Consider the following 17,339-nt stretch of genomic DNA (forward strand, 5'->3'; position numbering starts at 1 on the left):
AAACTCTTGAATATGATGCATGTTTGTACTTAACATTCACTTAGCAAAACAGTCAATCAAGTGTTTTGTTTAATTTTACTCAACACTTATGGCACCCCCACCAAACGTGTTGAATGTGTGATTTCTGATCGGGTAGACTTGGAAGTTGGCTCTGGAGTGCAGGTTATGTGAGTAAGCAAACCAACGGTGTACATTCATATTCCAGTGAAAGTGATTGTCCTCCTCAAATCTCAGCCAGCCTACATCAATCAAACTTTGCACCTTATGTTTTAGGGTCATACAATGCTCAATGGAATGCCCCGGAATTCCCCCACGATAAGCACATGTCACATTCGAGTTGTATCCTCAGGGAAATGGAGGTTGAGAAATCTTTGCTAGGCTTATGGCTACCATTGCATTATGGAGCAGATAAGGGAGTAAGTTAGCATATGACGTTAGGATTGGGGTGAATTCTATATGCTTTTTTTCTGGGAAATTCCTTCCCTGATTGGTATTTTGGTTGGTATTAGGGGTGGTGTTTGGTCTTAAATGTGCCGCCGGTGGATGTTGTGGCCGATTTAGGGGTGGCCTTTGTGGCTGACATGGTGTTTTTGGTTGGTAGGGTGGTGGGCAATGGGCAGGACTGATATTGGGTGAGTAGTGATATTGCTGGGGAGGATATTGGTACATGGGATTATAAGGGGCTAGTGGAAAGTTTAGCCACGTAGGTACTACAGCCATAACATGAGGTTCTCCCTCCTTCTTCCTTTCACTACTCCTCTCGAGTCCCCCATTACCAGGATTCATAGAAGCAACATAATTAAATTTCCCTTTCCTCAAACCTACTTCAATTCTCTCGCCCGCAAACACTAAATCCGCAAAGCTCGCAGACATATATTGATGTAGCTTAATATGAAGCTTGTAGGCCTTGGATCTTCTTCATCAATGGAGTCCTTTGCTTCTTGAAGATGAATGGCAGTGGAATGGAGATGGAAGAAAGATGATTGGAGACGACACTTCAAGGAGAAGATGAGTCAAGAAGAAGCTCACCATCATAGGAAGCCATGGATAAGAGCCTGAAGGCAGGAGAAGATGAGTGGACAGAGAGGGAGAGAAGGAGCACGAAATTTTATGCCTCAAATGAGGTATAAACTTTGAAGTGTAATTCTTAAATGATCAAAGTTGAAAAAATGCACACACATGGCCTCTATTTATAGCCTAAGTGTCACACAAAATTGGAGGGAAATTTGAATTTCTATTCAAATTTCACTTGAATTTGTGGAGCCAAATTTTGGATCCACAATTTCACTAATTATGATTAGTGAATTTTAGCTATGGTTCAGCTTACTAATCCAAGATCAAGTCCAAGAGTCTGCACTAAGTGTTCTTAGGTGTCATGAGGCATGTAAAGCATGAAGGACATGCACAAAGTGTGACTATATGATATGGCAAATGGGGTATAGCAAGAAAATGCTCACCTCCCCCTCTAAAATTTAATTGGATTGGGATTCTCCCAACTCAATTAAACTTATTCCCAACACACATCAAATATTCACTTAATGCATGTGAAATTACAAAGCTACCCCCAATACAAAAACTAGTCTAGGTGCCCTAAAATACAAAAGGCTGAAAAATCCTACATTTCTAGGGTACCCTACCTACATTATGGAGCCCTAAATACAAGGCCCAAAAATAATGAAACCTTAATCTAATATGCACAAAGATAAGTGGGCTCATACTTAGCCCATGGGCCCGAAATCTACCCTAGGGCCTTCTCTTGCATCTCTGGCCCAATCTTCTTGGAGTCTTTTATCCAATGCCCTTGGGGGGTAGGATTGCATCAAATATCCCACCATCTTTTCATAATAGAACACTGGAAATGTGTCCATTATCATCGTTATCATCTCTCTTTCTGCCATAGAGGGCACTACCTGAGCTGCCAGGTCTCACCACCTCTGAGCATACACTTTGAATGACTCATTGTCTCTCTTGGATAGGTTTTGCAGCTACATTCTATCTGACGGCATGTTAGAGTTGTACTAGTATTTCCTAATGAAAGCATTGATTAGATCTTTCCAAGAGCAAATACGAGAGGGTTCCAGTTTAGTATACCAAATAATAGCCTCCCCAGTTAGGTTTTCCTGAAAAAAATGCATCAGCAACTTTTCGTCCTTCACATAAGCTCCCATTCTTCTGCAATACATCCTTAGGTGGTTCTTAGGGCAAGCAGTCCCTTTGTATTTATCAAAATTTGGCACCTTGAACTTCGGGGGAATAGTCACATTGGGTAGCAAACATAGTTTTGACATGTCGACAAAACCATAACTTCCTCCTCCTTCAATGGGGTGTAGTCTCTCCTCCATATGCTCAATCTTTTCCTTCTCAAACACTGCGAAAGGCCCTTTTCCCCTCACGAAATGCAAGGGTTGTGATAATAGGCGATATTGAGAGGCTCCAGGAGCGTTCAGCACATGGATGCCAGAAAATGCATGCCCTTCAGCAGTATATCCTAGATAAGGCTCGAAACCGGTTACAATGTGGTCTACTGGAGCTTCTCGTGCCTCCTCCCTAGCATTAGAGTTATAGGCTTGTGTTTGATCGGGTTGAGTTAGATGATTCTCAGTACAAATAGGGATTAGATTAGTAACGTTCTCGGCAGGCACCGGTACAACCATGGGTGGTGTATAGTTAGAAGGTAGACCATATGGTGGAAAAGCGTATCTATTATGGCTTTGGGTGTACTGAGGCCCATATGAAGCTACCCCCGTCACACCTTTTTGACCTTCCACATTCATCACTAGGTAGCTTTCTTGATTAAAAACGAGAGGGTGAGTTCGGTCCCTCTTAGTAACGGTACTGGCAGCAGCAGCTGCAGCAGCATTAACCTCCATTATCTTCCTCATATCCATCATTACCTCCATCATTATCGTCATTTGCTCCTTCATGGCCTCCATATCGGCCTTCATTTGTTCCTACACCTCCTCTATTTCACTCATTATCTTGGTCTTGGCACGCATCCAGTAAGGGTGCCGTAAAGCCCGGTCTTTCTTTTTTATTACAATGGTTACTTTTTTGATTTTGAGGAAAGAATGCAATGAATGAGCCAGAGCTATGATTAATGAACATGAAGAGTGATGGGAACAAAGATTCCTTACTTGATTCTGCACCATCATGCAAAAAAGATGTTCCGTTGCATGATCATGAAAATGCATGGATATACAAGGCATGAGCAATATGTGTGAGGAAGATGCACAAAATGCATTGAATCATACTAACATGATTCTATAAGATATTCAACGAATATGACATGAATCACTAACTGTGATATGCAAAACTCTTAAATTATGCGGCATGCACTATATGCAAAGAAAAGAACCTAATGTCTATGAGCAGGAAAAATTTAAGACAAAGAACAAGAAAGCTCTGTGTCCCTAATTTGGCAGCCTAACGACATAGATCTAAGGGTCCACCTTCAATGACATTTTCCATGGGTAATTGTAAACAAATCTCACTAGCCTCTAAAGCTAGCATCCCCTTTCGTAACAACATACGCGACAGTAGATGACCTACCAGCGATGATGCATTACTCGAGAGGGAAACAAGGCGCGTAAAGAAAAAGGAAAACCAAAATAGAACAAATCACGATGAAATCACATGCCATAATTAAATTTCCCTTTCCTCAAACCTACTGCAATTCTCTCGCCCGCAAACACTAAATCCGCAAAGTTCGCAGGCATATATTGATGTAGCTTAATATTGAGCTTGTAGGCCTTGGATCTTCTTCATCAATGGAGTCCTTTGCTTCATGAAGATCAATGGTAGTGGAATGGAGAAGGAGGAAAGGTGATTGGAGATGCCACTTCAACGAGAAGATGACTCAAGAACAAGCTCACCACCATAGGAAGCCATTGATAAGAGCTTGAAGGTAGGAGAAGATGAGTGGAGGGAGAAGGAGAGAAGGAGCATGAAATTTTATGCCTCTAATGAGGTCTGAACTTTGAAGTGTAATTCTCAAATGATCAAAGTTGAAAAAATGGACACACATGGCCTCTATTTATAGCCTAAGTGTCACACAAAATTAGAAGGAAATTTGAATTTCTATTCAAATTTCACTTGAATTTGAAATTGAATTTGTGGAGCCAAATTTTGGAGCCAAATTTTGGAGCCCAAATTTCACTAATTATGATTAGTGAATTTTAGCTAGGGTTCAGCTCACTAATCCAAGATCATGTTCAAGATTCTCCACTAAGTGTGCTTAGGTGTCATGAGACATGTAAAGCATGAAGGACATGTAGAAAGTGTGATTATATGATGTGGCAATGTGGTATCCATTTATATATATCATTTTTAAATTACAAGTTATATCATGTACTATTTAAGCTTGGTTCTTGGCCGTTTGATCTCGCACGAACTGATCTCGTTTGGGGTCTAGAAGGCCAATCATTTTTGCTAGATAATGAAGAATAGTTTTCTTGCCTTGATTCAAAACAATTTGGTTCATTAGTTTTGTTAGATTTTAATTTTCAAATTTAGTCTCTTGGTGTTAAAAGTATAAAAGATGAGAAACAAATTTTCTATAAAAGGTAGTAATAATAATAATAAAAAACAAACGTGCTATAAACAAAAAGGTAGTATATAGTATAAATTAGAAGTAGAAACATTTTATTATACTTTATCTTGTAACTTAATTCCTGTTATGAAATAAAAGTAGTAATTAAAAAAACTTTTTTTAAGAAGAATAATAAAGGTTTTTGTAATAACAACTTTCAATGTATTTTCGCCTTAATTGTTATTAGAGTTATAAAAGTTTAATGATGACCTCTAGAAGTACTTCTAATTTGATTATCGTGAAAGTTTTTTAAAATATATAAAATGAATTAAAACAATAAAAAATATTTTTACAAAAGAATTATGTAATTGTACAAGATACTTACGAGTAAGAGATCGCTCCTGTTGAGCTAAAAAGAAAAAATATATATATAAATTTAAAAGGTAAAAAAGTACAATAACAATTCTATTCTTCTTATTAATTGATTTCTTCTTAATATTAAAAAATTTCTTGTTGAAAATAACAATAAAAAATATAAACATTTGCTTGTTTTGTTTTGAGGGTTAAAATAAATAAATTTAAAGTTATAATACTTTTTCACATTTAACTAAAGGTAACTGTCTTTATAACGTATGTTGTAGAGTGTTAATACATTTCCTATGCGTAATGAATTCCCGAACTTGAATTTGGTTCCAAAGACCATTTTTTTCTAAAAATGATTTTTTCCGGTATTTCCTTTTTATAAATGTTGGTGGCAACTCCTCTATTTTTCAACTCTTTATTATTTTTTGCCATTCCAACGTGAGCCCCATTGCCACAATACCCATGACTTCTAACATGAAGTCCAACATCAAACAAGCATGAGAAAAAAACCGCGGCCCCCCCCCCCCCCCCCCCCCCCCCCCCCCCCGCCATACCTTGAAGGGAGAAACCAAAAATTGATGAGCAATGGAACACTTGTTTCTATCAAATGATTCTATGCATATATGTTTGGGAGAAGATGATGAGAATTTCAAATTATAAAATGGAAGAAAAATTGAAATGACAAAGCTTTTCTTAAAATCTTACCTCTAATCTCCACAAAAATCCCTTCAATCCTCTCAATCAAGCCTCCCAAAGCAGGGGAGAGTTTGCAAACCTTTGCCCCCTCTCCTCTCAAAGCCAGTGCACACCCCTAGGTCATCCTAGGGTTGTGTTGCCTTGTGTAGTGGGTCTTAACCCACTTGGGTTAAGGCCCAAATAGTTTAGGTGCTCTAATTGAATCTTTAAACTCCCTAATTAAGATTCATGACAATTAATTATATACTTTAGCAACTTAAACTATTAATTCCAACTCTAACTCTATCTCTTTATTAATTAAGGGTAAACACTTATTTTCATCTTTGATTTTGTTAGGCGTTGACAATTAGATCCTTGAAAGATGAAAATTTTTAATTTTGTCCCTTAATTTGCAAAGTATAACAAATAAGTCATCCTGTTAGTTTTCTCCATTAACTCGAACAGTTGTATGTACATGGTACTTCCATTCATGACATGACAACTGACATTCTCCATGTGATTGTCATGTGTCATCTACGGCTACAACGTGACAAAAAAATTGATTTTTGGATTTGGTATTTAAGCTTAACAATTTGTTGACATTTTTGTTCCTGAAATTAATCACTTACTGACACTTTGGTCCTTGAAAGCACGTTTGAATTTTTAATTAAGTCTAATACTACATATATATTATTAGCATAATTAAGTCTAATACTACATATATTCACCATCATCATTATTTTAAAAATGATTTTTTTATTTTTATATTAAAATCACTATCACCCTCCCTCTCTCTCCACTTTTCTCCTATATTCTTCTCATTCTCACAAAATACAATTCTCCGTAAACGACATCGTTTTGCCCACTCTCTCTACCACCGGTGATCGACATAGCTGAGCACAACACCTTCCATTTTGCTCCCGCGTAAATCACTTTCCATAGTTTCCCTTCCCTGGGGCATTGAATTCTGATTCATTGTATCGAGAGAGCGAAACGCATTGTCGGTTTCAGTAGCTACTAGGGTTTCTTGTATTCGATGCCTATCTCTTGTATTCACTCTTTCCTCAACTTGAAATTGAAATCTTTGGTGGTCAAACTGTTGAACGAAGTGAGTGTTGGACTTGGTTTCTTTTTTGGTGATGAAATTGGCTGCAATAACTGTGTAAACTTGTCCGGAGGTGATCATTGCATTAGCCTAAGTCCTACGGTCAACAAAATATTTGTTTAACTTCTCATACGTGGCTCTGACTAAGGCTCTGATTGGAAAATTTTGAATTTTTTTTAGCATTGAGTTTAGTGACTCTACCAAATTAGTGGTCATGTGTCCCCATCGTTATTCCTCATCCTATGCCAAGGTCCATTGCTCCCTTTGGTATTTGATCTAGCCATACAGTGTCGTGTGGGTTGTCTTCTTGTAACTTCCGGTAGTGGCGAAAAAACTCTGGTTGAGTCATGGCATACCCTATAGTTTGAAAAAACTCCATTGGTATTCATTGTGGGATCAATGCCTTCCTCAAATAATTGTGTTATCAACTTGTCTTTTCTACTATGTGACAACTTGTTGAGGAGATAGTGAGGAACAAAGGAACAATGCTTTGTGGTTCTTTGCTCCACTAGTACAATTGATTTTGTTGCTGATGGCATTCCATTTGGTCTTTGTAACATTATGTTTTTCATAATGTTTGGTTAAGTAGTTTCACAATTAGAAAATATGCTTTTTACATCGATTATTTATGACTTTCTACATTGGTTTATAACCAATGTTGAAAGTATTATGGTTAACATCGGTTTTCTAAAATCGATGTTAACATAAAATAACAACATTGATTATCTAAATAACCGATGTTATATATTAAGAACTACACCAAAATAAGTGTATAAATGTTGAACGTTGACATCGTTTTTTTATACAAAACCAATGTTAACGCATACATTAACATCGGTTTTCTAGAAAAACCGATGTTAACATAGGTTCTTATATAAAAACCAATGTTAAGTTAGAAACTTTAACATCGGTTCTGTATAAAAACCAATGTTAATGTGTGAGTTAACATCGGTTCTTATAAGAACCGATGTTAATGTTTTGAAGATTAACATCGGGTTTTGTAAATAACCGATGTTAATATGCGTAAATAACATCATTTTTTGGAAGAATCAATGTTAAGTTGTATGCTAACATCATTTTTTTTTTCAAAAATCGATGTTGTTTGTGTATATTAACATCGGTTTTTGTAAATAATCGATGTTGTTTTAAGGTTTTTTTTATATACACATTTTGTTTTTACAAAAAACCCAAAATTTAACTTGTAAAAAGCAATTTCAGACCAGAATTCACAGCAAACATCATTTGCATTCTTCTTTCAAGCAGTTTTTAGCATAAAGCTACAGTAAACTATGGATTGATAAATATGAATAAATGATTTATTAAGAACTATCAATAAATAACATTCAATGTTCAAATGACATAGCAAATTGCAAAATTGTAAACCAAGTAGTGTAAACTAATTAAGTAAGCTAAAATGAATTCCCTAACATCCTAAGTTTGATCTCTAGGTCGAAGATAATATTGTGCCCACTGGATGCGAAGCGCCTTTAATCTCTCTGGCTCCAATGGTCTGGCATCGTTAAAATACTGCATAATTAAATAAAAGATAAATTTACAATGTAATACCAATTATAAGAAAATCAACTTTGTTTGAAATAAACAATTACCGCTTCCCAGTTATTCCTCAAACTTCCTAAGATGATGGTGGACATCCAGTGCATGATGTAATAGCCGTACTTAGTGCTTCCTTTTTGTCTATTACACTAAATACATAATGAAATTTGGATATTAATTAAATGTTAACTACAATTAGTGTACACACACATAAACAGTATATGTAAGTAGAAGTTTTATTTAAATCACAAACCTTAACGACAATCCACCTAGCGGCAGCCTTGGATTTAGGCTGTGGAGTATCATCAAGTTCTTTCAAAGTACTGTTGAATACGAGGAACATTTAAAAATTTATGTTGTTGAGTAATGCCAATGAAAATGTATTGAAAACAACACAGACCTGTTAATTATTCCCTTAAGGTAGTTGTCTGGCCTGTTATGCAAGGAACAAAACCAGACAACAAGGTTTTCCTTCGGCAGAATGACCACCATTTGCCAGTGTTCGCTGCAGTGGAGACGAATATGGGTTATTGTAGTAGTATACATTATTTAAATTCAGTTGTTTTGTTTGACTTACCCATTTAAGTAGGCTCCAAGGTAGACATCGCGTTTTGAACTCTGCATCCAACTCTTGATGTAACTTTCGGAGTCAAACTGTGATTGCCTAGATCTCTGAATAGACTGTGACTCGAGGAATCCATACACATAGGAATTCCCCGCTCGCATACTTGTTTCAATCGGATGCCTGTTGTTGTTAAGACAAAGTTAATTATGTATGAATTTAAAGCAATAACTTAGGTAATTAATAGTAAGCTAAATTGACTTACAGAATCCACAACTGTATGACAAATATGCTGAGACATTGACCACCGTGTGCAATTTTAGAAAGATCTTCATGCTTTATGTACAGCTCGAACATGGTAACATCCTAGTTAACCTAAAAAGGCTTCATGAAAAGCTCTAGGATGGTCAATGTCATCAGATATAGCGGATCATCGACCTCAGGATTCGGCCTTTGTGGAGGTTTTGCTGGAGAAATAGCTGCCTGCTAATCAAACATAGTTAAATAATTAAGCTAAATAAATTAATTGAAAAAAATAAGTATATAATCAAAGTAAAATACCTGTTCTGATAAAGGCTTCACGAGATGTGTCGCCCAAGTAAGGAAGGTGTTAAGTGTCTGCCCCACTAAGGTAACCTCATCAGTGGGTACAGGAACAGGAGCCCATGCATCTTTAACCTCCTCAACACCAAACTTCACTTGGCCAGGCTACAAAGGAATGTTGTGAACTATTGATCCCTCATAAACTCTTCCTAGGGCAACCAGGCGGGGAGGATTTGCTTCGATGTACAACCCACACTTATCTGAGTCACCCGTCTCAGGATCATTCCATGAGGGATCAACATAACTCTCCTTTGTACTAACACGAGGACTTGAGGGACCAACCATAGGCTCAGGAGGCAGTGTAAGTCCCTGAGATTGCATCTGGGATTGAAATTGGGACTACATCTGGCTGAAAGATGCCATCAGCTGCCAAGTCACTTTTTTTGTGATCGACTCTTCTAACTGGTCCTTGAGTTGTTGGGTCAGCTGCTGTAGGTCTTCAGGAGGTAGGGAGGAAGAGCTACGGGACATTCATGGAGCCGATCCAAAATATTGCTTGATGGTGACACCGGCTCCAGGAGCATGGACACGACCAGGGTGGTCTGGTCGCCCAATGGCAGTAGTCAAGACATCCTGACGTCCATGAGGGATCAACGATCCCTGTGATGCCTGCTCCTCCAAAGAATCCTGTACAGAACAAATATATTTGTCTTAGGCATTCACAGAATAAACAAACATAGTTAGAATTCTTAATTGAAAATGACTTACGATCTTCTCAGACGTCATCTGCCAAGTTTTCTTAGTTCGGACCATCTTCCACTTTATGTGGCATCTGATGGGAGATGAAGGGTCAATGATGCCATCAGTGGTTCCAGACTAGGCAGCTTCCTCCAGTTTCTTTTTGGTATTCTCAGCCATTAGCTTTTGTTCTAAATATTCATATCCCCCACGAGACAACACGTGGGGGGCAGTGTTTTGCTTCTGGATGGCCTGTGCCTTTTTCCGCCCATTCTGAAAGAATCAAACATTAATGGTACAAATTACTACAATGAATTATAACAATTGAATCTTTTGTGGAAAACAACTAAAATGGCAAAGAACATACCTCCCAAGAAGGGTATCTGCATGTCTGACAAAACTGGGCCCACTTCTCCTTGCTAATGCCGTATTTTTCACAGACAGTGTCATCCACACCATCCTGATCAGCTGCAAGGGCCCATTTCCTAGTCAAGTCCAATTTAAACTGTTGCCGCCTCTCGCCGACAGTCTGAAGAATTTTCTTCTTTGTCCTACTGCCAGAAGCTTCAGCGATTTGAAATTCCACCTGACAAATAAAAAATTAGGTTTTATTGTAAGTAAACTATGAATTTTGGCTATTAAAAAATGTAAGAAGAAAACTAAAATACTTGAATATTCTCCCATATCAATTCCTTCTGAGCAGCAGAGACTTCCTTTCAGGTCTCATATGTCATGTCGACCTTATCACGCGTGGCAATCCCCAAATATGTTCTTAATTTCTTCTGGTGGGGACCATCGGCCTTGCCGGTAGCTGTAGAAGCAAGCTTCATAATGATGAATCAAGTATGATTCAAGTAGTTTTGATGATGACAAAAAGAAGCCCAAAAGAATGATGTCAAGATTGAGTCAACAAGTTCAAGATCAAGATTAAAGAAAAGACATCAAGAAGAATCAAGATTCAAGAAAAGATGAATTCAAGATTCAAGAGAAGAAACCAAAAAGCAACAAGTCAAGACTTCACAAGGGAAGTATTGAAAAAGATTTTTCAAAAACCAAACATAGCACAGTTTTGTTTTACAAGAAAAGTTTTTCCAAATTTTTCTAAGTTACCAGAGTATTTACTCTCTGGTAATCGATTACTAGTTTCTTGTAATCGATTACCAATGGTAAAGTTTAATTTCAAAAGCTTTTAACTGTATTTGCAACGTTCCAAATGTTTTTTAAATGGTGTAATCGATTACAATATATTGGTAATCGATTACTAGTATATCTAAACATTGAAATTCAAATTCAATTGTGAAGAGTCACATCTTTCCATAAAATGCTTTGTGTAATTGATTACATGGTTATGGTAATCGATTATCAGTGACAAGTTCTTAATAAAAAGTCAAGAGATGTAACTCTTCCAATGGTTTTCTCAAGATTTTCTAACTCTTCCAATGCTTTTTTTGACCAGACATGAAGAGTCTATAAAAGCAAGACCTTGACTTGCATTCAAAAAACTTTTTTTTACAACTTTTGAACCTCTTTGAACACCTTTTGAGAAATTTTGAAACTTTCCTACGTATCTTTCTTCATCTTCTTCCTTTGCCAAAAAGCTTTCTAAGTTTTCTGTTTTCCAAACCTTGTTTCTTTTGCAGAAAACAAAAGTATGCTATATCTTTTCATTCTCTTCTCCCTTTGCCAAAAAGAATTCAACAAGGACTAATCGCCATAATTCTTTTTGTGTCTCTTTTCTCCCTTTTCCAAAAGAACAAAGGACTAACCACCTGAATTCTTTTGTGTCTCCCTTCTCCCTTTTCAAAGAATTCAAAAGGACACAGTCTAAGAATTCTTTTGATTCTTCCCTTTCCCTTAAACAAAAGATTTCAAAGGACTAACCGTCTGAGATATCTTTTGTTTCCCCTTACAAAGATTCAAAGGACTAATCGCCTGAGAAATCTTTGTCTTAACACATTGGAGGGTACATCCTTTATGGTACAAGTAGAGGGTACATCTACTTGGGTTGCTGTAACTGAGAACAAGAGAGGGTAAATCTCTTGTGGATCAGTTCAAGTGGAGGGTACATCCACTTGGTTGTTCAAAGAGAACAAGGGAGGATACATCCCTTGTGGATCTTTACTTGTAAAGGTTTTTACAAGGTTGAAAGAAATCTCAAGGACCGCAGGTTGCTTGGGGACTGGATGTAGTCACGGGTTATTGCCGAACCAGTATAAAATTCTTGTGTTTGTCTTCTTCTTCCCGACACTTTTAATTTCCGCTGTGCACTTTTAATTATCGCTTTTACTTTTGGTTAAATTTCAATTATTGTTCTTTACTTTCTTAACTTGGTAGTAAAAGCCTAATTAAATCTAGTAACATTAAGAAGGATAGATTTTTAAATAGTCAAGGTACATTAATAATTAGTTCAACCCCCCCTTCTTAATTATTCCGAGGCCACTTGATCCAACAGTAGCAGGATCAATGTTGACCATTTGTCTCTCTGCACCAGGTGATCTAGTGGCCAACAATCTTAGCCGCGTCGCTTTGCATGTCTGCTTCACGGTAGACGGAGACGCTGATGCGTCTGGAGGAGGAGGAAGAGCAGGAGGAGAAGGAGGAGGAGGCGAGGCAGGTGGAGTAGCCATGGTCCTTTAATATAAGTAATTGGGTGAAGATTTGAGGGCAACAATACAGAATAGACCAGACCTATTGTCTTTATCTAGTGTCAAAACTTTTGCCATGTTGATAGCAAATAATCCTAGGAAATACATGCAAAACAAAATATTATACATAAATATATCACATAGACCTACATAAATATATACCATCATCAAGGACCTACATAAATATATACAATCATCATGTTTCATTCAAACAAAAGATAAAAACTAGCAATTTTTGGTAGGTGTCTAACCTCTGAAACAAAAATATTTTAAGAGTTGTTACTTGTTTTGTCTCAATATAGTTTAGATTGGATTACAACCCAAGCTCCTGAAACAACCATGTAAATCAAACTCATCAATTAATGACTGAAAACAGTAAATCAAACAGCAATAACTAGAATTTATATTGAGTTGTTGATGAAGAAAAACAATGACCACTTATATTGGCAGAATATACACTTGTACACGTAGGTATTTTTTGTTGATTATTTCAAATGACAACATTTGTTTCCAAAGTTAAATTGATAAAAGAAGTTGTTGTATATGTTTTCTTATGCTTAGTATACCTTTGTATACAACTTTGGTTACTGAGATTAAAGAAATGAAAGAAAAGCAGCAGAAACAGGATGATATTATTCAATCTATTGCAGCTTGAAATAAACAACCTTTAATTCCACATCTGGTTTTGGTTGCTGGTTCTACATTGACAGATGAAGAGGCTGCAAGAGACCTAAAATTTCTTGGTAGAATCTAGCACCCCAATCTTGTTCCTTTAACTGGATATTGTATAGTTGGGGATCAGAGAATTGCCATATATGATTCAATTAGAGGTTGGTACTTATTACCATTAAAAGTTAAATCTTCTTTAGGAATGCAATCACAGTTGTGATCTAGTTCTTGCTTTTGGGGGATATTGGATTGTTTATGATTGAATTTTTCATCTTAGAAGTTTCCTCAGGTACCACAAGCAGACAAAGGGTGTCGTTATTGTAGAAAAGTGAAGTAGAAATTGATGTAAAGGAAAAAAAAGAAAAAAAAAGTATTCTCATATTCTGATATTTTCTCACTCTAAAATCCACATGCACATGTCCCTGCTATTCCCTTAGTCATCATTTTCTGCATAATTATTTTCAAGACTCTTTCTTTTTGTCCCATTGGGAGCATTTTACTCCTGGTCTTTTTAGTGAGATATCTAGGAATGATTATTCCCCAATTACTTCTTTACAGGCCACACTGTGCATAGCTTCTGTGTGTCTTTGGTGTATTGGCTAAGTACTAATTTACTTTCATGGGTGAATTTCTTGTGGATGCAACAGTGTTTGAAGATAAGAAGGTAAACCCCATTTTTCATAAGGTTGTTTCAGATTAGAAATTGATTTCTTTTTTCATTAATATTATTATTTGTTCCTTGCAAATCTGTCTTGCTCTATGGTTGGTCTTGGACTTGGATTTGGATTACATATCCCAATTTATGATTGTTAAAATCCTGTGTTCTTTTTGGTGTTGTTTGTGAGTTGTCTCCTTGTGTTGGTTGTCTTCAATTATGCACACAAGTTTTTTGTTTTTTTCCCTAATATTGAAGCAGATGGGAGAGAGTGTTGTTGCTTCCAATCCTACTTTGCAAGTGTTTGTTTCGGTTGGTAGATTTGAGAATGATTCCTTGTCTTGGGAGAGATGGTCCTTTTTCTCTCCAAACAAGTACTTGGAAGAGGTTGAGAAGTGTGCCACACCTGGATCAATGGCCCAGAAGAAAGCCTACTTTGAGGCTCATTACAAGAAGGTTGCTGCCCGGAAAGCCGAATTGTTGGCTCAAGAGAAGCAAAGGGAGAAAGATTCTTTCGGATCAGAAGAACATAATGGAATAGATTTGAGTGGTAACACTGATGCAAAACATGATATATCCAACAACACTCAAGGTTCCGGTGAAAGGGTTGAGCATGAAAATAGTTCTGTTGGTGAGATCCATAGGACTCATGTTAATGAATCTGAGGAGGAATTTGCAGTTTCAAGGGATTACCAAAGTTCATCAGTTCAGGTACAAAACAAGGAACTGGAAAGTAGATGACATAGTTCCTACAAGATAAATGAACCTGAAAATGTATGCAAGAAACAAGTGGAAAGTCCTAACAACAACATTGAAGCGGAAGATGTGAAGGAAATTTCACATGTTGTGTACAAGGAGACTATAAAGGCTTCAAAAGTTGAAGTAAAAGATGTGAAATTGAATCATCCAAAGGAATCTAAGGTTTGCTTTAATTCATATATCCATCAAATTCATGTTCTTTCTTAAAGGTTAGGTATTTGGTTAGCCTGGTTTTTAATTGCTCATCATTTATTTTGGACAGGTTAAGTCTATGAGTAAGGGTAGCAATGCAGCCAAGACTAAGAAGAAATCAATGCTACCTACTTCTAAGGCATCCCCAATTTCAACACCACAAAGTTCAAAGCCTGCATCAAAAACTCCTACCAAAACAGTGACACCTGCTTCTTCAACTAGAAAGGGAAGCTCTCCATCTTTGACTAGGAGACAAATTACTTCTAGTAGGGAGAGTAGAAAATTTGCTAACAAACCTTTGCACATGTCTTTGACCTTGCCTCCAAGTAATCCTGATCCAGCTCCTCAAAGTACCATGAGGAGATCTTTAATTATGGAGAACATGGGGGATAAGGACATAGTCAAACGAGCATTTAAGACATTCCAGAATAGTTTCAACCAGCCAAAAACTTCTGTTGAAGACAAATCTTTGATAAAGAAGCAGGTAATTGGAAAATCTTCATGGACAACTGTTCAATGTTGACAAATGTTTTTTTTATACAGTATAAATGGTTATTCTTAAACTGCACAAAATCAGATTGATTAAAAAATGTTTTCCTCTTAATTTCCTGGGGAGGTTCCTTCAAGGGGAATTGTGTCAAAGGTTCCAACATCTACAACTTTGAGGAAAGAAAATGGACGGTAAATTGTTTAATCTGCGTTGATAATGTGATTTCATTTGCACAAGTTTCATTTCTTTTATGTATTTTTCATAGTCCTTTTTTTTATCCCACTCTGGGTATTTTCCAATTTCTATCTATCTCTTCAAAAGAGAGAGAGAGAGAGAGAGAGAGAAACAAACTAAATGTATCTATGTCTCAGCGAAAAGATCATATTCATAATCAATGAAGACAGCTACAAACAAACCTTGTAGCTTGCTAGCTTTCTTCTTTTTAATTAAACTCAATTGGAGATGAAGAAGAACAACAAGATAGAGAAAACCTTATGTTGTAGACAAGGTTGGTTAGAAGAAAAGAAAAAAGATGATTTGGTTAAAAGAGAGTAGAATTAGAGTAATAAAAGGAAGTAGAAGATGAAGGGGAGAGAAAGAGCTTTGGAGGTGGATTTTGGTAGTGAAGCACTAAATAGGAGTTGCTTATAGAGGTGGTGTGGGAGGACAAAAAAGCAGGTTTTAATAGACAAAGAGGAATGCACAGTTTAGTTTTAGGAGAGGGAGATTCAGATTAGAGAACCCCCCCAAAAAAAGTGGGGGTGCTTGCTTTGGTTTGCTTGCACTATCAGCTATCGAGTTTACGCCATATAGAGGGGAGCAGTGTGTCAGATAATGGTGAGGACAAAAGATGGCAGAGAGAGACAGAAAGACAGAGAGAGGACCTTTCTCAAATCGAATTAACTGAAAGAAACGTTCTTTCAAAGTAAATATGCTAAACTTCCCTTCTTTATGTTATGTATGCCAAATGCTCCCTTCTGATCAATATTTTCTTCTTATTCATAATTTAAATTGATTATAGTCACACCTCTTCTTCCTACCAAAACCCTTAACTCATTAAGCAAATTCCACTAAACTAAATAGGATAACAAAATGGGGGACAAAGTTAGACATGACCATAAATATTTGCATCAAGCTCATTAGAAAGCCATTAACTTCAAAACAACATTTTAGTCATCTTTCTAAAAGCTATACTTCAGGCAAACATGCTTCTTTTTTTTCTTTTTTTTAAGAATTGAATTCTATTTCAATATAAATGTTTCCACATAAAATACCTATCTCCCTTCTCAAATGACCAAGCATGCAACATATAGTTGGACTTCTAAAGGATATTGAACCTACTGGCTAGTTAGTCAGCATGATGAGAAAGAGTCCAGCAGTTGACCAGAGGAACAAAAGCAGCAAAGTAGGTAGCCTTAGGGGAGTTATTGCTATCCTAGCAATTACATCAAAACATTCAAACATTGCAGCAACACCAGCAATCAATGCATTGCAGTTCACACACCTAAACTAGTATCAAAGATTCAAAAATTGAAGAAATGGGATACCTAAAAATTGCCCAAGAAACCAAAAAAAGCAAGGTAGACAATATATGGACCAGCTTTCTGCTCAGACCCTACCCAATCAATTTTCACTAACCCAATCAGTCACATCATACCTAAGCACCAACACACAAATCAAAAGTGTACTACTTAATTTTAGATCAGAACACATGCACTCCAACAAAACTAGGGATGGTTTAATCCTTATCAAAGGGTAACTACTCAATCCACATATGTAATTCCTTCAAACAGTACTAATCTTGATAATCCTTATCAATGACTAAAAGAGATATGACTACCAACTTATTTTCCATTAGCTT

At 36.7% G+C, this 17,339-nt stretch overlaps 1 pseudogene; it reads left to right on the forward strand.

Moving 5' to 3' along the window:
• The first annotated feature begins 14,289 nt into the window (after positions 1-14,289).
• Positions 14,290-15,673, forward strand: LOC100803703 (protein WVD2-like 7; annotated as a pseudogene).
• The last annotated feature ends 1,666 nt before the right edge of the window (positions 15,674-17,339 follow it).

This window comes from Glycine max, chromosome 14 (genome assembly GCF_000004515.6).
Source record: "Glycine max cultivar Williams 82 chromosome 14, Glycine_max_v4.0, whole genome shotgun sequence".
NCBI lineage: Eukaryota > Viridiplantae > Streptophyta > Magnoliopsida > Fabales > Fabaceae > Glycine > Glycine max.